This window comes from Taudactylus pleione, unplaced genomic scaffold, assembly GCF_031769625.1.
Source record: "Taudactylus pleione unplaced genomic scaffold, aTauple2 ptg000314l, whole genome shotgun sequence".
NCBI classification, from domain to species: Eukaryota; Metazoa; Chordata; class Amphibia; order Anura; family Myobatrachidae; genus Taudactylus; species Taudactylus pleione.
The window spans coordinates 6710991-6735264 of NW_028284715.1; the positions used below are offsets into that span (position 1 = coordinate 6710991).

Here is a 24274-nt window from a genome sequence, read left to right on the forward strand (position 1 = left end):
AGGGTCATGTTTGTTAAAACAGCAGTATCATCTCCATTGCATGACGCATCATTCAGTTTTACCTGAGGGGGTGCAGTACCTTATTACAGCCTGTAGAAAGCACTTTTGCTACTGCAATAAGGGCCTGATTCACTACCGTACGCAACTACGAATACGCACGCAATCTGACGATTGTTTAGCTCTCTGCTCTGGTGCTTCTAGCACACTCGGCTGATGCAACAAACTGCTGAATACAAACTACGAATACGCACGTGCAGGGTGATAGAATGAACACTAAAGGACTGTGGGAAGAACCTGAAGTACCCAGAGGAAATCCACACAAACGCTGAGAGAACATAAAAACTCCACAGAGTGTGGACTGTAATCCATGGCCAGGGCAGAGTAAGGTAGCAATGCCACCGTGCCCATCACAACAATACAGTAACTATAACTAGCTGTCACAAAAAGATACGATTATTAAGAATTATAAAGTTAAGAAGCAAACAAAAAAGTTATTGCAGGCTGATAAGTGAACAGTAACGGTGGATACGTCATGTTCTTTGTTTCATGCTGTCAGCAAATTACATTAACACACAAGGGCTGACACACGGATCAGTTATGTATACAGTACCTACAGTACAGCAATGTTCACTCTTTTTAGGACGCCTAACATTTGTGCCTCTTATGTAGTTATCTGGGGAATATAACATTAATGCTACATTCTTTTCCATCTACAGTAGGACTTTAAACCTCCACCTCCTTTCCCTTCCTGATTCAAAGCCCAAAGACTCCTCGCTAAATAATCTATCACTTTTCTCCCCAGGAGAAAGGTCACAATTATTATGTGGCTTCCTACAAGGTGTTTGATGTATAATTGACATCTATGGCGTGTTTGCAATCTCTTTCTTGCACGTTAATAAACCGAGATGCCGTTTCCAAAGCAGATGAGGTTACATCCCTCCGGAGATATTTTAGGAATTGCTAATCTATGGCTCTGTATAGCTACAATATGTAATCCCTAAATTTTACTCACCTGTTCCTTCCGCACCTCACCACCAGAACCACAGCGACTGCACCATGCAGATGTTCTGTAAGAAGCACTATGGTTCAACATGTAGCCCCGGGGGAACACATGGGAGGAACCATCAAATGCCAAAATCACACTTTTCCTCCGCAGCCATTTTAAAGTGGTAACCGTACATATGTCGGTTCAATATTACAGAAACAGGGGAGAACTGGAAAATGGCCCAGTGCCCTCGGAATGGCAAGGATAACATTTAGTGATCAGATAGTAATGCAGCTTTAAAGGGACAATGTCATGATTTTAAACATTAGTGCCCATTAGTCAGTGTAACAAAAAGTAAGTTTTGATCTATTCTGTACCTTCCTGTTGTATAGGCTTGGAAGAAGCATGGAAAAGTGCAGGACACCGTTATCTCTATAAAAGACTGGCACCGCGGCTATTGCAGTTATCAAATGAGGAGAGCTCTAGCTCTATATCCAAAAATAGTCTACCTCAGGCTACCCAAGCTGTAGATAAAACTGCCAAATGCCTTGTGATCACAACAACACTACTTACAGTAGGAAATGACAAGTCATCAAGTTGAAGGAGAAAAGCAACACAGATAACATCTGTAGCTGCAGTTCAGATAATAAAACAGTAAAAAGAAAATGAGACTTGCATGCAAAATGTTATTCACAACTAAAATAGTATACATAAATAAATAATAATATATATATATATATATATATATTTTAGGGAGGCTCTGGTAAGACGTGAATTGGTGAAAAGACCTAAAACACCTAGGCCTAGCATTGCATGACTGCAGGGGACATCATGGTGAAGAAGGTATGGTAGGATCCATCCAAGGAGTGTATTGGATAATTGTATACAAGTATTGAGTCGGGTGATTGTGTGTGCATGGGTTGTATTAGTTGACTGTGTACAAGGAGCATATTGGATAACTGTGTGCAAGGAATGTATTATGTAACTGACTGTGTGCAAGAAGTGTATTGGGTGACTGTGTGCATGGAGAGTATTAGGTGACTGTGTGCATGAAGTGTATTAGGTGACTGTGTGCATGGAGTGTATTAGGCGACTGTGTGCATGGAGTGTATTAGGTGACTGTGTGCATGGAGTGTATTAGGTCACTGTGTACAAGGAGTGTATTAGGTGACTGTGTGCATGGAGAGGATTAGGTGACTGTGTGCAAGGAGTGAATTAGGTGACTGTGTGCAGGAGTGTATTGGGTGACTGTGTGCAGGAGTGTATTGGGTGACTGTGTGCAGGAGTCTATTGGGTCACTGTGTGCAGGAGTGTATTGGGTGACTGTGTGCAGGAGTGTATTGGGTGACTGTGCAGGAGTGTATTGGGTGACTGTGTGCAGGAGTGTATTGGGTGACTGTGTGCAGGAGTGTATTGGGTGACTGTGTGCAGGAGAGTATTGGGTGACTGTGTCCATGGAGTGTATTGGGTCACTGTGTGTAGGAGTGTATTGGGTGACTGTGTGCAGGAGTGTATTGGGTGACTGTGTCCATGGAGTGTATTCGGTCACTGTGTGTAGGAGTGTATTGGGTCACTGTGTGCAGGAGTCTATTGGGTCACTGTGTGCAGGAGTGTATTGGGTGACTGTGTGCAGGAGTCTATTGGGTGACTGTACATGGACTCTATTGGGTGACTGTGTGCAAGGAGTCTATTGGGTGACTGTGTGCAGGAGTGTATTGGGTGACTGTGTGCAGGAGTCTATTGGGTGACTGTGTGCAGGAGTGTATTGGATGACTGTGTGCAGGAGTGTATTGGGTCACTGTGTGTAGGAGTGTATTGGGTGACTGTTTCCATGGAGTGTATTGGGAGACTGTGTGTAGGAGTGTATTGGGACACTGTGTGTAGGAGTATATTGGGTGACTGTGTGCAGGAGAGTATTGGGTGACTGTGTGCAGGAGTGTATTGGGTGACTGTGTGCAGGAGTGTATTGGGTGACTGTGTGCAGGAGTGTATTGGGTCACTGTGTGCAGGAGTGTATTGGGTGACTGTGTGCAGGAGTCTATTGGGTCACTGTGTCCATGGAGTCTATTGAGTGACTGTGTGCAGGAGTGTATTGGGTGACTGTGTGCAAGAGTGTATTGGGTGACTGTGTGCAGGAGTGTATTAGGTGACTGTGTGCAAGGAGTATATTGGGTCACTGTGTGCAGGAGTGTATTGGGTCACTGTGTGCAGGAGTGTATTCGGTCACTGTACATGGAGTCTATTGGGTGACTGTGTGCAAGGAGTCTATTGGGTGACTGTGTGCAGGAGTGTATTGGGTGACTGTGTGCAGGAGTGTATTGGGTGACTGTGTGCAGGAGTGTATTGGGTGACTGTGTGCAGGAGTGTATTGGGTCACTGTGTGTAGGAGTGTATTGCGTGACTGTTTCCATGGAGTGTATTGGGTGACTGTGTGTAGGAGTGTATTGGGACACTGTGTGCAGGAGTATATTGGGTGACTGTGTGCAGGAGTGTATTGGGTGACTGTGTGCAGGAGTGCATTGGGTGACTGTGTGCAGGAGTGTATTGGGTGACTGTGTGCAGGAGTGTATTGGGTGACTGTGTGCAGGAGTGTATTGGGTCACTGTGTGCAGGAGTGTATTGGGTGACTGTGTGCAGGAGTCTATTGGGTCACTGTGTCCATGGATTCTATTGGGTGACTGTGTGCAGGAGTGTATTGGGTGACTGTGTGCAAGAGTGTATTGGGTGACTGTGTGTAGGAGTGTATTGGGACACTGTGTGCAGGAGTATATTGGGTGACTGTGTGCAGGAGTGTATTGGGTGACTGTGTGCAGGAGTGTATTGGGTGACTGTGTGCAGGAGTGTATTGGGTGACTGTGTGCAGGAGTGTATTGGGTGACTGTGTGCAGGAGTGTATTGGGTGACTGTGTGCAGGAGTGTATTGGGTGACTGTGTGCAGGAGTGTATTGGGTCACTGTGTGCAGGAGTGTATTGGGTGACTGTGTGCAGGAGTCTATTAGGTCACTGTGTCCATGGATTCTATTGGGTGACTGTGTGCAGGAGTGTATTGGGTGACTGTGTGCAAGAGTGTATTGGGTGACTGTGTGCAGGAGTGTATTAGGTGACTGTGTGCAAGGAGTGTATTAGGTCACTGTGTGCAGGAGTGTATTGGGTGACTGTGTGCAGGAGTCTATTGGGTGACTGTGTGCAGGAGTGTATTGGGTGACTGTGTGCAGGAGTCTATTGGGTCACTGTGTCCATGGAATGTATTGGGTGACTGTGTGCAGGAGTGTATTGGGTCACTGTGTGCAGGAGTGTATTGGGTCACTGTGTGCAGGAGTGTATTGGGTACATGGAGTCTATTGGGTGACTGTGTGCAAGGAGTCTATTGGGTGACTGTGTGCAGGAGTGTATTGGGTGACTGTGTGCAGGAGTGTATTGGGTGACTGTGTGCAGGAGTGTATTGGGTGACTGTGTGCAGGAGTGTATTGGGTGACTGTGTCCATGGAGTGTATTGGGTCACTGTGTGCAGGAGTGTATTGGGTCACTGTGTGCAGGAGTGTATTGGGTGACTGTGTGCAGGAGTGTATTGGGTGACTGTGTGCAGGAGTGTATTGGGTGACTGTGTCCATGGAGTGTATTGGGTGACTGTGTCCATGGAGTGTATTGGGTGACTGTGTGCAGGAGTGTATTGGGTGACTGTGTGCAGGAGTGTATTGGGTGACTGTGTGCAGGAGTGTATTGGGTGACTGTGTGCAAGGAGTGTATTGGGTGACTGTGTGCATGGAGTGTATTGGCTGACTGTGTGCAGGAGTGTATTGGGTGACTGTGTGCAGGAGTCTATTGGGTGACTGTGTGCAGGAGTATATTGGGTGACTGTGTGCAGGAGTGTATTGGGTGACTGTGCAGGAGTGTATTGGGTGACTGTGTGCAGGAGTGTATTGGGTGACTGTGCAGGAGTGTATTGGGTCACTGTGTGCAGGAGTGTATTGGGTCACTGTGTGCAGGAGTGTATTGGGTCACTGTGTGTAGGAGTGTATTGGGTGACTGTTTCCATGGAGTGTATTGGGTGACTGTGTGTAGGAGTGTATTGGGTCACTGTGTGTAGGAGTATATTGGGTGACTGTGTGCAGGAGTGTATTGGGTGACTGTGTGCAGGAGTGTATTGGGTGACTGTGTGTAGGAGTATATTGGGTGACTGTGTGCAGGAGTGTATTGGGTGACTGTGTGCAGGAGTGTATTGGGTGACTGTGTGCAGGAGTGTATTGGGTGACTGTGGGCAGGAGTGTATTGGGTCACTGTGTGCAGGAGTGTATTGGATGACTGTGTGCAGGAGTCTATTGGGTCACTGTGTCCATGGAGTGTATTGGGTGACTGTGTGCAGGAGTGTATTGGGTGACTGTGTGCAAGAGTGTATTGGGTGACTGTGTGCAGGAGTGTATTAGGTGACTGTGTGCAAGGAGTGTATTGGGTCACTGTGTGCAGGAGTGTATTGGGTGACTGTGTGCAGGAGTCTATTGGGTGACTGTGTGCAGGAGTGTATTGGGTGACTGTGTGCAGGAGTGTATTGGGTGACTGTGTCCATGAAATGTATTGGGTCACTGTGTGCAGGAGTGTATTGGGTCACTGTGTGCAGGAGTGTATTGGGTCACTGTGTGTAGGAGTGTATTGGGTGACTGTGTCCATGGAGTGTATTGGGTCACTTTGTGTAGGAGTGTATTGGGTCACTGTGTGTAGGAGTATATTGGGTGACTGTGTGCAGGAGTGTATTGGGTGACTGTGTGCAGGAGTGTATTGGGTGACTGTGTGCAGGACTGTATTGGGTGACTGTGTGCAGGACTGTATTGGGTGACTGTGTGCAGGAGTGTATTGGGTGACTGTGTGCAGGAGTCTATTGGGTGACTGTGTGCAAGGAGTCTATTGGGTGACTGTGTGCAAGAGTGTATTGGGTGACTGTGTGCAGGAGTGTATTGGGTGACTGTGTGCAGGAGTGTATTGGGTGACTGTGTCCATGGAGTGTATTGGGTCACTGTGTGTAGGAGTGTATTGGGTCACTGTGTGCAGGAGTGTATTGGGTCACTGTGTGTAGGAGTGTATTGGATGACTGTGTCCATGGAGTGTATTGGGTCACTGTGTGTAGGAGTATATTGGGTGACTGTGTGCAGGAGTGTATTGGGTGACTGTGTGCAGGAGTGTATTGGGTGACTGTGTGCAGGAGTGTATTGGGTGACTGTGTCCATGGAGTGTATTGGGTGACTGTGTGCAGGAGTGTATTGGGTCACTGTGTGCAGGAGTGTATTGGGTGACTGTACATGGAGTCTATTGGGTGACTGTGCGCAGGAGTGTATTTGGTGACTGTGTGCAGGAGTGTATTCGGTGACTGTGTGCAGGAGTGTATTGGGTCACTGTGTGCATGGAGTGTATTGGTTCACTGTGTGCAAGGAGTAATACTGTATATAGGGCAGGGCCGGCTCCAGGGCTAATAGTGCCCTGTGGTGGCCAAGCGCTCTGCACTCCTTATCACGTGCGCCGCAGCCTCGTGCAGTCGAAATTGGGGGCGTGGCCTAATTACCACAGATCACGCCTCCTTACGTGACATTATCTGAGGGGCGTGCCCGAATGGCACGCCTCCAAATAACGTCAGGCTGGGTGGAGCCTCGCTAGCTGGGCTTCCCCCAGCCCTCTCACGGCACTGAATGGATGCCACGCGCATGTGCACAATATCCATTCAGACTCCGGGGTTCCAGCACCGCCGCACAGCTGCGGCGGTGGGAGCCCCAACCCCCGATTTGACCACCCGCGGGCCACTTCGGCCCACGGGTGGAACAGTACTATACTGCTGAACCACTCAGGTCGAACACCCCTAGAGCCAGCCCTGGTATAGGGTGACTGTGTGCATGGAGTGTATTCAGTGGTTTGAGGGGACTGACCCAATGCTAATGGTTTGTGTATTCCAAAAAAATAATTCAAGTGAAATCTAAAAATATCCCAGAGGAAGTATTACGTTAATTTCTTCCCAACAAATGGAAACTATGCCCCATCAGTAAAGAATCCTTTCACATCTGCTGACAGATATGACTATCCTGTATGAGGTGCGTCCTTTACAATGCGCGGATGAAACCAAAGCTTAAATGTTAAGGATATACTAGGTTAGGCTGAGGGAGTGAATACGCTTTTGGGCTGATCCTGGATATATGTTTAAAGCTACAGTTGAGATAAGGATAGGCCCAGAATGTGGCTACTGCTAATGCCATCACTGACAGACGACAGTACATACACACAGGCAGTTTTCTTCCATATTCCATTCACAGCACTAAAGACATTTGACATACTGTATCATTGACCCCTGTACATCACATAGACGATGCACCCTTCAGACTATTTACAGAGTGGATGATTAACCAAAAAATAGAACATGCAACAATCAGTCAGTTTTCTGCTCTGTAAATATGACTCTAGGGTGCACATACTATTTAGGATAGAGATCAACTAACCATCCCTACAGCAAAGTCCAGTAGGTTTGCTATTAATATAACCACAGCAGCAACTCAGATTAACCTCAGGGGTGTATAGTACATGCCCAAGAGTATGATTGGTCAGAGTATGAGCCACTGTAATTGGTTAGTGGAAGTTAGATCTAGTGGCACTTTGCTACAATGATAAGATGTATCAATTAATTTTGTACTGGTAACTTTATGGGACAGGGCTCTGCAAGACATATGCTTTCATTTTTATGGTTCTTACTGATATTCCCCACAATGGATTTAGGTGATTAATACATTAGTAAAAGATGTGGGGGGGGGGCTTTATTTAGTAAAAAAAATATATATAGTGTGTTTGTGTTTGTTTCCTTTTAACAGTAAAGGCGCATACACACGTAACGCTTTTTTTGTACGACTGAACTATAATAACGTTGTTATCGTTCAATCGTTGAAAAAATCGTTCAGTTTCTGAGTTATAACGATGAACAATTCTCGTTCATGCACGTTCCTGTTTGTAGTTCATTCTGAAGCTGCATACACACAACGATTTAGTAACTTAACGATTTTAGTAAACGATTTTTGTTAATTTTTTCAAGGGAAAAATGTACGAAAATCGTTTACTAAAATCATGAATTCACTAAATGTAATGAACACTTTGTTTGAACTACAAACGATTTTTACATATTCCCTTACTGAAAATCGTTGAGTTGGTCAGTCTGACTGAACTACAAACTACAAACGTGAACGCGCATGAATGATAATCGTTCATCGTTCCAACTCAGAAAGTGAACGATTTTTTTCAACGAACGAATGTTAAACGATATCATTATCGATAATCGTTCAAAAAATCGTTGTGTGTGTATACACCTTGACTGACCAACTGAACGATTTTCATTAAGGGAAGTTACAAATATCGTTTGCAGTTCAAAAAATCGTTCATTACACTTTAAAAAATCTGACAGATAATCTGACAGAAAATCGTTCATAAAATCGTTTGTAACAAAATCGTTGTGTGTATGCACCTTAATGGAGCGTACACACGGTCAGATTTGTCAGACTTGTCAGATTTGTCAGATGAACGACTGAACGATTAAACGATTTGAACGATTTGGACGATTTGACCAAAGTTTTGAACGATTTGAACGATTTGAACGATTGAACGATTTTTGACTGCATTAAAATGAATGGAATCGTCCAAGTCTGACTGCAAACCCATCAGATGTCAGATATCGTTATCTGACAAACGGGAACGCGCATCGTTGATCGTCCATCGTTCAGGCATGTCAGATATGAACGATTTTCCATCAGATATGAACGACTGAACGATTTTTAAATCGTTATCGTCCATATCTGAAGAAAAAATCTGATCGTGTGTATGCACCATAAATGTTGTTTGTTTAGCACTACAAGCATGCTCTATCAGCCATGGTTATGCTGGTATTTGTAGTTATACATAAGCTCCAGCATACCCAAGATGTTATGGCTGCCTGGGCCTGCTAGGACCAGTAGTGTCACATACAAAAAAATACTTTCTACCATTTAATTTACTATTCCAACAACAAGAACCGTGCCTGGGTTTTGGGGAGAACCCTAGTGCTTTTTGCACAGGGCTGTGTAATCTGTGGCTAGGTTCCGCATATTTTGTTGCTGGCCCGATTCCCCTAGGCCAGTGGTTCACAAACTTAAATCTCAAGGCACCCTGAAAGTTCAGGTTTGAAGGATATCCATGCTTAAGCACAGGTGATTTGATTAGTACCTCAGTAAGTTTGATTATACCATCTGTACACAAGCATGGATATTCTTAAAACCTGGACTGTTCTGGCGCCCTGAGGACAGAGTTTGGGAAACTATATATATATATATATATATATATATATATATATAAAATCAGGTGATAATTCTATTAACAATACCAATTAGTAGTGTGAGTGACTGCAGCTCCTGAAAGGAGAACACTGGAACCCCAATGTGGACTAACAAGGAATACTGTAGATAACTGTCAAACTAGCAAAATGTATTACTCTAGGGCCGTAGGGAGGGTGAATGAAACGGCAACCTGTGGCCAGTGGCGCAAAGGATGGTTTTGTCATGCACATCCTTTACCCCTTTTCCACCAAAATTCCGGGTCTAACCCGGAGTTGGAACAGAGTTCCTATCCGGATCAGACCCGGAATTTAGCCGGCGCCGACTCGGGATATTCCCGAGTCTGCGCCGCTCACACCGCAGTCGGGTCTGCATAAACCCATTTTTTCCGGCGTGAAAGTGGACGCTTGGAGATGACGTCATCTCCAAGCGCCACTGAAGCCGGACCAATCGGCCAGCTTGCGGCGCACTGCAGGTCATCAAGACCCGGAGTGCGCCGTACACACAGCAGGTTTTCAGGGGCTACGTCCGTGTTAAACCCTGCTATTTACCTGGGTTGGATTGCCGGGTCACTCGACCCGGCGATCCTTCCCTCACCCCTTTTACACCAAGGAGCTGCCCGGGTTAACCCTGCAATAACCCGGGTTTTAGTTCCGGTGTAAAAGGGGTGTTAGTTAAGGAGTCCTTTTTATGTGCTAAAAAGTTGTGTCATATTGTGACAGGGGGTCCCCAATCTGCGTTTTTGTCTGTTATAGTCTGCTGGTTGCAGTTTGTCATCCCCACAACATTTACCACAATCAGCCCAAGTTATATATACACTAGTGCTAAGATTACTTTTGCATGGGGGGCGCCCAAGTTTTTTTTTTTCTTTATTTTAATCTACATTCATCACACATTTAACATAGTGTTCTAAGTCACACATATCTTAGTAGTTTAGCGCAGCATTCACATGTAATTGTGTCTTCAATTTACATTTTCTTATGTAAAATGCATTTAACTCTACATGAGTCTCAATGTAGCAAAATGATAAATATATATATTAATTATTAAGCAGTGAATAACTCAGGCGGTGATCTAATTGAGTAAATGTCTCGTTGACTTTGGACACCTGCTGCAGAGTAGAAAGAAATATATTTGTTGATTCTGAAGCACATCCCAAGTGACAGACATTGCAATGTGAGAGGATAACGGATAGGAGGAAACGCACAGGGGCTGATTCTAATGCTGGGAATACACTTTATCTGACAGATATTGTGACTATACACTGGACATGATTCACCACCGTACGCAATCGGACGAATGTTGCGTTCTGTGCATGCATTGCAGTGCGCGTGTGCGAACTAGCCACTGCGATCGGGACTGCGATCGCAGTGACTACACAGACCCATTGCAGAGTGATTGACAGGAAGTGCCGTTTGGGGGTGGTGACGGGGGTGATCGGCCAAACGCAGGCGTGCCAGTGTGTTTCAACGGCGTTGCAGGGGCATGCATAAATTATCCACTGCGATACCCTACACAGCCTGAGGACTCATAGCGTGCGTGGAAGTTAGCAATTTCAGAGTAAGGTCAGGGCTTGTGCAAGTGTGCGTGAGGCTGCGATGGTACTCGATTGTACCGATGGTTTTGCAGTCTTGCTAAACATTACGGACATGTGGCAAGTAAAGTGGGCGTTCTTGTGAGGGAATAGCAATCGCAATGAATTAGAATACTATCGCTGTTGAACTGCGTGCGTAATCGCTATTGCATACGCAGTTACGTACGGTAGTGAATCAGGCCAACTGTGAGATATATCACAGTGTAAGGCCACCATATCTGCATTCCTCATCTGTGATAGAACAGGGAAAACCTTGGGGGGGGGGGGGGGGGGGTCAGCCTTGTCAGCGCATATGCTGCCAGGTGCGGCCGACCATTTATCGGATATTTCGGACATGCAGGACAATTTCAGCATGTCCGATAGACCAATAATTACTGCTGGGCTGTGGCAATACTAATTATTTTCTGATCGGGATGATAACTGAACAGTGTATGCACAACATAAACTGGGACCAAAGAAGCAAAAATAAGCAAGAAATGTTGCCCCTTGGCAAAACCATATTGCACTGCAGGTGGGGTAAATGTAAAATATGCACCGCGATTTAGATATGAGAGGGGTACAAATAAAGCTGTCCAGTATTTGTGGGCTACATGCAAAGGCAGACAGTATTTATCCTGCATGCAAAAAGAATATATATATTTGCACCTCTGGCAGTGCAACATGGTTTACTCCAGATACAAAGGCACCTGCTTTTTTTATTTGCTCCCAAATCACAATCAGCCCCCTAGGCTTGCTTTCACATTGTTTCACTATTCTTTCTGACACTGTCAAGTTCCATCACACATTACCGTCATTAGAAAAAAAAAACCATATTTATTGCAGAGCGTAACATCGACCTACAAACAACGTCGCTCTTTTTATAGAAAATATAAAAAAAATTTTTTTAATGAATTATTGATTATATTTAAATCAAATCAATTACAGGTGTTTGATCACTGCTGCAAATACACACCGATTGTTTATGATGGTTGCTAGCAACATCTAGCTGCTTCTGATTGGCTGAATTCACCTCTGAAGCTTATAGGAGCTTGCTTCATTCACTGGGCCTATGTAGTATGATTTTGTGAGAGTATTTAATAAAATAAATAATAAATAATACTTTCATTAGCACACAATAAGGAATATATCTGCTGATAGAGGTTGTTGTTTTTTTCATTTATAATAATAAATAGCAAAAGTGCTTTTCGCTATCAAAACAATTGTTAAAAATGTTTTTCTTGTGTTTATGACCAGGTTATGTGTATAAGTGTATCAGTGTGTAAGTATGCCTGAATTAAAGCCGGCTCATGTGCTATAATAAAGGTGCAGAGCTGAACGCATCTGATCTTGAGATGCGCTCGTTCCAGGATATGGACATAAATACGTTATTTTTATGGACGGATTTTAGAGCTTCATTTATGGACGAATATTGAGACAATTCAGTCTCTGCCTCTTTAGAGGGGGTGGATATTTCACTCGGCTTCCTGTGAACTTCTGCTCCAGTAATATACAGTTATTTTAAAAATGTCTGAAACCCACAATAAATCCACATTCAATGCTCTTTACCTAAAAGGAGGCGGCTGTCTCAGCAAGCAGTTCATTGGACAGGGCCGGCACAATGTCTGCGGGGTAAGCATTGCGGGGGAGTGCCGGCCTAGAGAGGCGCCCTCCCCGCTGCCCGCTCTCTGACTGCCTTTATACAGCAGCATCGCTTCCGCGCCTGTGCCAGGAAGGCTGAGGCAGCCAGTGCAGCAGCGCCATGGGCAGGCCTGGCAGGGCATAGCTAAGGGGTGGTCAGGGGGCAGCACCGGATAGAAATTACATTTAAATTCAGGCGCATCGGTGATCTGGCTAATGCGTGGTTTGGACTCCGCACCACCCATTAGCCAGATCGCTGATCCGCATTAATTTAAATGTAATTTATGTCTGCGGCTGCCCGGTCAGGAACTGATTTTATTGCCCGGCCTTAGGTGCCCCTGAGCGGGAGGAGCTAGTTTGTGCACCTGCCTTGTTAGGTTGTTATAAGCAGCGCCACCACCAGCCATAGCATGTAAGCTGGCAGTTTATATGCGCAATGTATGCCATGATGTCACACCCGCTCTCTCTGAGTGTGGTGTGCTGTGCCCTGTCATTGGAGATAAGACTATAGCTATAATTTAGCAGATATTGATTGGTTCCTATAGGCAAAGCCTTAATTTTTTTTTTTTTAAACTATAATCTACCCCCATATAATGTAGTAAGGGGGCATGTACAAAGGTGATAAAGTTGTCTGAAGACAGGAGACTCATTTAATATATCATATCTAAATATAAAGTATTTGGCTGGGTGCTGGGATTGGATCCCTCTTTCAGCACTCTCCAGGAAAATGGCGTTACCAACGGAAACCAAGCCCTAGAGTGCATCACATTGGTGCATATGAAAAATGCGGCATTTTGGGGGTTTGACCGCATTTCTCAGGTTGCTGCATCCCACCCTTTGTGTCTAAAATAAAAAAAAATGTTCCTCCAAATTTGACAATCTTTTATCCCAGATGTACTAAGCCTTGGAGAGAGATAAAGTACCAACCAGTCAGCTCCTAACTGCCATGTTACAGGCTGTATTTGAAAAATGATATTTAGGAGCTGAGTGGTTAATACTTTATCTCTCTCCAAGCTTTCATACACCACCCCAGAGAGCTTTACTGACTTCCAGAATGCATGTCCTATCCAGGTTACTTATGCCAGTGTCACCTCTGCAGCCATTTCCACTTATATTCAACAAGTCAGGTGGCAAATAGCGGCTGAGGTCTATCGGACAAAATAGCCACAACAGACACTTATCCTCCCAGTTCTTTTATTTTTAAAAAAGGAAAGCCACGAGGTTACGAAACAGCAGCATCACAACAGTAAAAGGATACAACGGTCTAAATAATGTAAAGTGTTCATAAATGTTGTACACCATGCAGACTGAACTTCTCCTAATCTCAAAATAATGATGTCACTGGGTATTTAGTTACGGTGCTGAGTAAGAATGACACATGTTTAAAAAGCACAGTACAACTATCGATGCCTCTTTTTGCGTAAAAAATAAGTAAAACAAAAATATAACAACACACATCTGTATGGGTGAACTTGAAGTATACAATCTTTCAACTGGAAAGCTTTATTTGTCAAGTGCTGGACACTTCATCTTTGTACAAGTACAGGCAGTGTGTTGTACTTCGGTGGCTCATGCAATTAAAGTAATTTGAGTGACTTAGGTGTAATCATATTTCGATGTACTTAACAGCCAGCTTGGGAAGTAGCTATTTTTAGCTGTCTGTATTAAAAGGACTACACTACATTTTAAAAAAAAAAGGTTAAGGGCAAAATGCATAATAAAAATAGCAATAATACTAGCTATTGACTCCTTAATAACGGATAAAAATAAACTAACACTTCAAAGCACCACTAAGCCGCAAGATTGAAACTTTCTGATGAGCTATAGAGGTAAATAAAATTCTCCTTTTGACTTTATTACTATCATTAAGGCATCACAGTTCTCCACAGAGAGATGAAACTAAGGGGAGCACAAGGTAAAGAAAATAAATACAAATGTGGAAACAAATGGTGATTGCGTAACATACTTGTTACTCCTGATGTAAAACCAGGGTATATGCAAATTATGTAAAACTGAACGCAACTCAAGATACATCCAATTGAACAGTTATGTAGATGTGCTTTTTCTTGCATATTTTCATACTTATATTGTAAATGTAAATGCGTTCATCTCTATATGAGTCTCTTTATAAACACTACTGGGTTTTGAATGGATGTGTTACAGGTCATAGTTTCTGTGCATAATATTTGAAATAGGAGAACAATTCATTCATAAACAGTTATTTATGTAGCACCAGCATAGTACATAGTACCAGGGCAGGATTGGCCATCTGGCACTTCTGGCAAATGCCAAAAGGGCCGATGGCCTCAGGGCCGGCTTGAGGAGGGCGGAAGTGTCCACGCCATACTTGCCGACAATCAGCTCCCTCCTTCCGGGAGGGAGCTGATTGTCAGCTAACAGCGGGGGGCGTGTCCGGACAGGTATGACACATTGGGGGCGGAGCCGCATCATCGTGGTCCTGCCCCATCTTCACAATGTTGTTATTTTCAGCATTGTGAAGCAGGGGGCGGGGCCACGATGACACAAATCAGCATGAATCGCGTAATGTCCCCACCCCGCTGCGGGGATTTCTAGTTTATTCTGGGGGGAGGTCGGGAGGGTTGATGGGCTGCTGCGCTCTGCTCAGCCGGGAAGAGACAGGGGCATGCAGCGAGGGCAGGCCTCCGTGATTCGCAGAACGCCCCCCCACCCTTGCACAGGGCTGATCTACAGCCGCAGTCCGTCCCTGCAGAGTGCTAATCATTCACATCAGTCTTTTGCCCACTCTATAGTCAAAACCACATGGACACACACATACGTGTGTATTTGGACCTATATAGACTGTGCTTTGTGTGTCTACATAAAATATAGATTTGAAAAGTTATTGTGCAGGAAATTACTACAATGCTGATTTACCATTCATGGGAAGATTAGGGATGGCCATCAGCCAGTGGCTTATCTATAATGGGTGCAGTGTGTGTAGTGCACTTGGGCCCCTGGATCCACTGGGGGCCACACCGCACTCCCTGCACCCATTTATTCTACTTACCTCTCTAGAGTTCCGCGGCGGGGCTGCACAAATCATGGTGAAAATGGTGCAGTGGCCATTTTCCTGGAGATTTGCGTATGTGCAGCACAATAAAATCAGCGGAGACCTGCTCCATGTGCAGGAGCTTCTGGCATAGTGCCAGTGCCTACTCACCTGCAAGAGGGGAGTAGGCCCACAAGGAGACTGGATATGGGCCCCCTACTTTCTTAAGCCACCCCCGACATTGGAGAGCCATGATTTTACATCCTGGTTCTCCACTATCGATGAGAGCTACACAGCGATGGTATTTTATTATTTTTTCATTGGCAGGGGCTTACCCCCTGTTGCATCACCAAGCCCACCCCCCCCACACCTGATTGGCCATTGATGGTGCAAACCATGGCATCAATGTTAAGCACCGATCCATCAATGTTAAGCTCCATCAGTGGTGATTAACGATGATTAACCATTCAATGGCAATAGACTAATCCTAGTTCCAAGCAAACTGAAACATCTGATTATCAGTAGCTCCCAAATCTCTACTGTACAATAAGTAATTATGGGGCCCATTTATCAACACTTTTTATCATGCGCAACAAATTTTAAAAATGATTATGATAATGGTGCTCCAGCCAATCAGCTCCGGTCATCTGCTTGAAAAATGACAGTTGGGAGCTGATTGTCTGGAGCACCAATTATCATAAGCAACAAGTTATAAAACTCATTGATAAATGGGCCCCATATAAGTTTTAATCCTTGGGAAAGAATGTTTTGCTTAATTATGACTGCAAAACTCCACTTCTCTATATGTTGGGACTGAATAGCTATTGAATAACTGAGCTGAATAGCATAACAGAAACAACTTGCATGTTTTCAAAAGAGATGTAGGCAGACGTCCCATGTTCTGGTTTTGGTTCTTGATCATCGTCGGGTTTTGGCAGAACAACCCCTAAGTGTATTGGTTTGGTTATAGTTGATAAAAACAGCTAAAATCATGTAACCTGGACCTGTTTTTGTTCCTATAGTATTATTAACAACAATAACATTAGTTTTCAGTAAATATTGACCACCTGACAGCACCAGACATCACGAGGGAGGGACTTACATGCTATCTAAAACAGGCGAGATCCGGTATATAGATCAGAGTTCTGAAATTGGCGAGAAGACTCGAGACAGGACTCAGGGCCCGATTCAGACCCGGACGCAACGCTGCGCTCGCACGCTATGGGCGATTGTCACCCGTCTGCACATGCGTCAAAATGCGCATGCGCGAGCCAGTCATAGCGATTGGGAAGCGATCGCTCGGATAACAAGCTAGTTAGACTGACAGAATGTGCCGTTTGTGGATGGTGACAGGGGAAGGTCCTGGAAAACGAGGCAGTGGTGGAGCGAATGCAGGCATGTCTGAGCGGCAAAACGGCGTTTCATGGGCGTCCATAATTACAAGGCTGTGTCATTGTACACGACACCTGGATTTTTTTTTTTTTAAGCACTCGCAGTGCTCACGGTAGGGTAGGGTCTACCACAAGCACTGCGTATGCCTCCGATGGTTCCCGATGTTACCAATTGATATATACAGTTTCTGGAGATGACGTGCGTAACGAAGGGCAAGTGGGCGTCATTACACTGGCTTGCGAGGACATTGCCGGAGCATACTAAGACAGAGGGAGTCCTTATGTCTTGCTGAGCGATCGCAGGATTTGCATACCCGGCCCCCTGGTGGCTGCGTGCGGGTACAGCCTTGCATCCGGGTCTGAATCGCCCCCTCAGTTGTACTCTGAACCCTAAAGTGATCCGAGGCGGAACCCCAAAGTACGGGTGTGTTCGGTTTTCAGCAAAACCGAACAGCTCATCTCTAGTTCAATTAATCTGTCCATCATATTTTCGATTACCAATCTGCAACAAGTTACCATGTTAAGTAGGTAACATCTTTATCTGAGTAGGCAGAGAGTGAATGACAGCTTTTCGTACCTGCTCTGTAGAAACGCACTGTGGGCCTCATTCAGAGGTGGATGCTGTGTCAATATTGGATGCAAGCTGTTGGATGCAAACGGGCTATTTTTTCAGTCTGCGCATGCGTCCGAGCTGCAATGCGGATGCATCCTGATGAATACCGATGAAAGCTGGAGAACTAATTTGGACGCAGAGAGTGGCAATTTCAGTGGGCATTCCTGGATGGTAACAGGAGGTTAGCCGGACGCGGACGTGTCATGGTCAGCGACTGCGACTTTTTCCGCACTGACTTTGCCAGCCATGTTCAGATGGACATTCTGCGCTTCCATAGGGCTGGTGCAATGTTCGATGGTGCATCTGTGAAACCCTACTGGTACTGTGGTACAATTACTCGGAGTACCTGAATGTACTGTTTTTCACCCCTTATCTGTGACTCTCCTTTGTTCCAGCTATGGCGTGGGTATGGCATCCATGACCAGCAGGGCCCCCGAATACTCTGGTGCTTAGCACAAAGTACCTGATGGAGGGAACACATGTGGACAACAGGTGCAGTGCAATAAAGAAATGTTGGGCGCCAGACCATCTCATGATGTAATAACAGGAAAACTTTATTTACACTCCTCCATATCCTCCAGCACAGTAAGCGTAACGGTTACAAGCTCTACTTCGCCAACTTCCTCCAGCACAATACTTGCAGCAGATGGTAAATGCTGTATTTTAAGCTTAATGGTTACAGAAGATTAGTTACTTTCCACTTCAAGCGAACACCTCCAGCGCAGTCTTACACATATGACACAGCAGTGAAATGGTAGCACATACCCGGTGTTGCTGGGCTCAGTAGTTCTACCACAAGTCAGTCCAACAAATACTTCACACAGCATACAGAGGTCTCCAAATTCGAAGTTCATCGCACTCGTCTCCATCCTCACGGGAGGCTCCTAACGTGCGGCACATCCCATTACACAGGGACCCTCGATCCTTCCATCACCCCGCACACACCTTCTTCAGGCATACTGATGCCCTGTATATCCCGGGACTCTGCCTCTAGTACACGTCCCACTATCCATGGACCTTTCATCTGACATGCTGGCAACTCCATGCATACTATTAACCCTTTCACTGCTGGGCTTCTCTACTTCAGCACATGGACTCCCCTCTAGCCACACTGCCATCTTGCACTGTCCCCTCCCTCACTGTGGGGCACTTCAACCAGGGATCCAGCATAACACATCACAGACACTGATCTTCTGCACACATTGGCGTCAGTTCACAGGAGATACCTCATCTTCCACTGTGGCACCAGGCAGCTCTTCTTATAAGGGGCTCAATATCAGTGGGGCGGCTCTTTATCTGCAGCTCCCTTGCAGGACTGTGGGGAGGGGTGACTCCCCCCCTTGTCTGTACCCAGGGGCTTCTCTAAGGCCAATTATTGCCTAGGGGCTTCTTGCAGGGGGCCCCTTAGTGTCTTACAGGGCATTCCACTTGTACATATAATTGAAGGCTCATGGCAGCCGCCATGCACCCTCCTGTTAACGTCAGGGTACCGCGGGACCTCCCTCCTCCTGTTCCACGGCCCCAGCGTAAGATGGCTGACCTCCTTCTTCACGAGGACGCCGGGAACCTGAGTCTTTATAGACTCAGGCCCCAACGTCACAGGCTGCAGCCACGGCTAGGATGCGTTTGCGCCTGCCGCAAGCGCCACGCCCCCTTTAACTCCCGTGATGCCACGTCCCCTGTGCACTCTGCTTTCCCCAACCCTCCCGGTGATTGATGGATGATGTCACCGGGAGGCGGGGCTTAATCGTTGCAGTGCTGTGAGGCGGGGCTTAATTGAGGAGGCAGAGCTTAACCCCGCCGCTGCCAGGTATTATACATCTTGAAATGCAAAGCAGTTGATTAGCTCTGCAGCAGGTTCAGCAGGTTGATTAGGTCTGCATCAGCTGCGGCAGCAGCAAAACGATGCCGTCGTGCTGCGGTAAAAGACTTTGTCGCGGCTGTATTAGTGCCCACCTCTGAATCAGACCCTGCATGCATGTATTGATGGATTCATATACCGGGCAAGGAATTGTCAGTGATGTCACAGCAGCTGAAATGGCAGCGGGCTCAGGGTCTGATTTACAGATGGACTCTATGCCGATGTTTTCGCAGAATGAGCAATTATTTGTTATTGTGCATGCGTGTAAGCCGCACTGCGCATGTGCAAACACCGCACTGCACACATGCATTGCGATTACTCTCGTACACAGGAATCACTCGCAAAGTGAGTTACAGGTAGTCACCGTATGGGGGAGGTAACGGGGGCGTGATTAGAAAAACGAAGGCATGTCTGACCGTTTAAACGCCGTTTCATGGGCTTGCATAAATTAGCCATTGCGATCTCCTGCGCAGCATGAGAGCTCTCTGCGTGTCAGGAAAGACACAGTGTTTGCGGCTGTCACATCTGCACCGTCAATGATATCAATGTTTACGCTTTGTACGTCGTTGGACTGATATGAGAAGGCAGCAGTGGGCATCCCTATGCCCGGGTAAGCTTTGGAAGCACTGGCATATTTTCTGCGACTGCATTAGCGTAAATCTCTGAATCATGCCCTGTATTAGATCCCATTAGGACACTAGTACGAAATTTACTAGCAATCATTTTATTTTATTAGCTGGGTTGGACATCACATTGCCGGTGGATTTCACCTGCATGCCAAATGATTTAGTATCCGGCAGGTTTGGAGAACGCAAACAGCTTGCGCAGTGTGGCAATGTACTGTGGTTTAAAATCAGTAACGTTTTGGTTCAACTGCATGCGGTTAAGGGCAAACCACCTGGTAAAACTGGATGGGAAGCGTCCAGTCTTACCCTATATGGTACAATAGCTGAAAGCTACTCATCATCCGGTCGGCTCACTAGGGGACACCCCAACAAGCAAATAGGCCCAAACAGCTAGAGATGCCTGGCCTAATACTAAAGCTGCATACACACACAACGATTTTGTAAATGAACGATTTTAGTAAACGATTTTCGTTCATTTTTTCAAGGGAAAAAGGAACCAAACGATTTTTGCATATTCCCTTAATGAAAATCGTTGAGTTGGTCAGTCTGACTGAACTACAAATTACAAATGTGAAGGCACATGAACGATAATCGTTCATCGTTTTAACTTAGAAAGTGAACGATTTTTTCAACGATTGAACGATAAACAATATCGTTAACTATATCAAACGGGGCGAGCTGTCACTCAACATCGACAGCTCGCCCCGTCTGCTATGAGACCCCTAGCGACGGAGCGGCCGTCGCTAGCTGGGTCTCGCGCATGCGCACGATGGAGCCGGCTCCATCCTGCGCATGCTCTGTGGGGACCATCGACCCGGTTGCGAGTGCATCGGCGCTTGCGACCGGGTCTAATTGAGACCCTCTGTTCCAACTCCGGGTGAGACCTGGAATTTTGGTGTAATAGGGGTATTAGTGAATGCATATGTATGTAACATAGTGTCCTCATTGGAGAATGAATGAGTAATAGTGCTCCCATTAGTGGATGAAAGTGCAATAGTGTCCTCATTAGTGGATGAATGTGTTATACCCCTTTTACACCGGAGCTAAAACCCGGGTTTTTGAAGGGTTAACCCGGGCAGCTCCCTGGTGTAAAAGGGGAGAGAGTTGGATCGCCGGGTCGAGTGACCCGGCAATCCAACCCAGCAATCCAACCCAGGTAACTAGCAGGGATTAACACGGGCGTAGCCCGTGAATCCCTGCTGTGAGAACAGCGCACTCCGGGTCACGATGACCTGGAGTGCGCTGCTAGCCGGCCAATTGGTCCGGCTTCAGTGACACTTGGAGATGACGTCATCTCCAAGCGACCACTTTCACTCCACAAAAGCCGGGTCTATGCAGACCTGACTGCGGCGTGAGTAGCGCTGACTAGGGAATATCCCAAGTCGGCACCAGCAAAATTCCGAGTCTGATCCGGATAGGTACTTTGGGCCTGATTCAGACCCACTCGCGAGCGGCTGTCCGCTCGCAAGTGGGTCGATATTATGGACTGAGCATGTGCACGACGGAGGGAGCTCCGTCGTGCGCATGCGCCAGACGCGACGAGCGAAGGAAAGTCCTTCGCTCGTTGTGTCCGATCAAAGGGGGCGTGCTGTCAATGTTGATTGACAGCACGCCCCCTTTGGTAGGCGTTCCGGGGGCGTGCCTCCCTGACGGGGGCGTTCCCACGGGAACGCCTCCCGTCAAAAGCCGGCCCACTGACATCACTAGTGATGTCAGTGGGAGTGATTTTGGCTCTGAAAACCTCAACCGCAGGCTCCGGCTCGCAATTTCGATGGTCGCGATGGTCACGACCATCGCGGCCATCAAAATGCACGCTCGTATAGCCTGTGGGTGGTGACCCACAGCTATACGAGCGTCCAGGAGGACGCTCCATTTTCATGGAGCCCGGCCCTCATTCAGAGCGTGCGCTCTGCTCAGAGCGCACGGCTCTGAATGAGGGCCTTTGTTCCAACTCCGGGTCAGACCCGGAATTTAGGTGGAAAAGGGGTATTATAGTGCTCCCATTAGTGGATGAATGTGTAATAGTGCCCCCATTAGTGGATGCCTGTGTAATAGTGTCCTCATTAGTGGATGAATGAGTAATAGTGCTCCCATTAGTGGATGAATGTGTAATAGTTGCCACCATTAGTGAATGCATATGTAATAGTGTCCTCATTAATGGATGAATGTGTAATTGTTGGTCTTTTATAGAAAACAAGGAAGTGTTTATTGAATTATTTTTTTTTTAACATGTGCTGACAAAATTGCTGAATCAGCATGTGGTTTGTGCTATCCTGTTTCTCCTAACCACCTCTTTATCCAGTGGGATTTCCTGAGGGTTTTCCTGCATTTGGTAAAAAGCAAACTGATAAATGTTTTCTTAACATTAAAAAATAAATAGTCAGTAATAAATCTGGACAGCGATGCCTAATGTGATGATTTCAAAACCATTTTAAAAACAGCGCTCTTTCCGCTGTTTTTACTTTAGTAAACCATATGGTTTGAAATACACCAGAAAATTTGCTACCAAACCACACTGTAGTAATTTTCCCTGCATAACCTCATTTAGGTTCCAAATGTGCACTAACCTGTAGCATTAGCAACCAAGCAGACTCTTGCTTTCATTCTCATAAGCTCCGTACACACGGAGCGATCAGACAACGATCAGATATCATTGTCTGATAATCCTGCATGTGCTGGTTGTTCGATATCGAACATCCAGCACATGCACCATTCCCTCAACTACTATAATGACCCGCGATTGACGATCGCGGGTCCCTATACTAACCAGGCTAACCAGGTCGATATCGACCAGGTTGGCCTGCATGCACTGGCGATGGTCGATATCGATCATCCGTGCCCGCGCATCGACCATTGTTTAGGGGTTGGAAGGGCCCAAAAACAGGACGATATGAAAGATAATGATATGAACATATCTGACCGTGTGTACGCACCATAACTTGCACTAAGCAGATAATTACTAATTGCTAGTTGGTTGCACTGGTTCAGTGCATTTAAAATAAATAAGTTATACCGCTTTTATAATAAGCAGAGTGGTCCGCGCTCCAGGCTCTGGTGGGTGACTATAATGGATGTGTGGGGGAGGGAGGGGGGTGACTAGGGGGAAAAACGTCAGAAAACCCAACTCCCATGAGGCAAAAAAGAACACTAAATCAACGAGACGAGGATGTAGGGGAGGAGACAAACTGAAAACACACAAACCCAAGCCAGGGGACACAGCACCGTCCTCCACAGGCATATTCAATCTCAGCAAACATAACCTATCCAAAGATGACACATCACTACTCACGAAAGGTCTCAAATATGCACCTCACACACAGTTGAACAAATTCGAGGTATACCTGGATCTACAACGGTTTGTTAGAAGACTCACCCTCAAAAAGTACTACCTATCTCAACCAGCCATCAAACAACCCACAGAACCAAACAAATATAAACATTCCACACTCAAACCATCCTCCCAATTTTACCCCAGTCACCTCAAGGGACACCTGGTCCACACCTTTGAGACATTAGTCATGGAAGACATCAACAAAATAGCTACACCAAATAGGTAAACCATCAAAAACCTCACTCGGAATGAACAAACGGCATTAAGACAACTACAAGCAAATAACAATCTCGTCATTAAACCAGCAGATAAGGGAGGGGGGCTAGTCATCCTAAACAAAGCAGACTACACCACAGAGGCACAACAACTACTGTCAGACACACAAACATACGAGATGCTTACACAAGACCCAACCACAACCTACAACAACAAACTACTCACCATCTTGCAATCAGGACTTTCGACAGGGATCTTAACCAAAAAAGAATTTGACTTCATATACAACCCACACCCCGTGATCCCAGTGTTTTACTACCTCCCCAAAATACACAAAAACACCACCAATCCCCCTGGCAGACCAATAGTGTCAGGCATCAACTCCATGACTGCAAACCTCTCCCGATACCTAGACCACTTTCTACAACCGTATGTCAAAAAACAACAGTCATACATACAGGACACAACACATATACTCCAAATTCTTGACAAGGTAGAGTGGAAGGACGATTACTGGCTCCTGACCAGCGATGTCACATCACTGTACACCGTCATCAACCATACACAAGGCCTGGACAGCATTCCTTAACCAAGACCCGACACTAGACCCATCACAAACCCAATTCATACTTCACGGAATAGACTTTATTTTGCAACACAACTACTTCTGGTTTGACAACAACTTCTTCCGACAAGTGACAGGGAC

At 45.9% G+C, this 24274-nt stretch overlaps 1 protein-coding gene across 11 annotated transcripts in view; it reads right to left on the reverse strand.

Annotated features, from left to right (window-relative positions):
* RIMS2 (regulating synaptic membrane exocytosis 2) overlaps positions 1-24274 on the reverse strand; it is an 801312-nt gene that overhangs the window by 651099 nt on the left and 125939 nt on the right. The window lies entirely within an intron of this gene.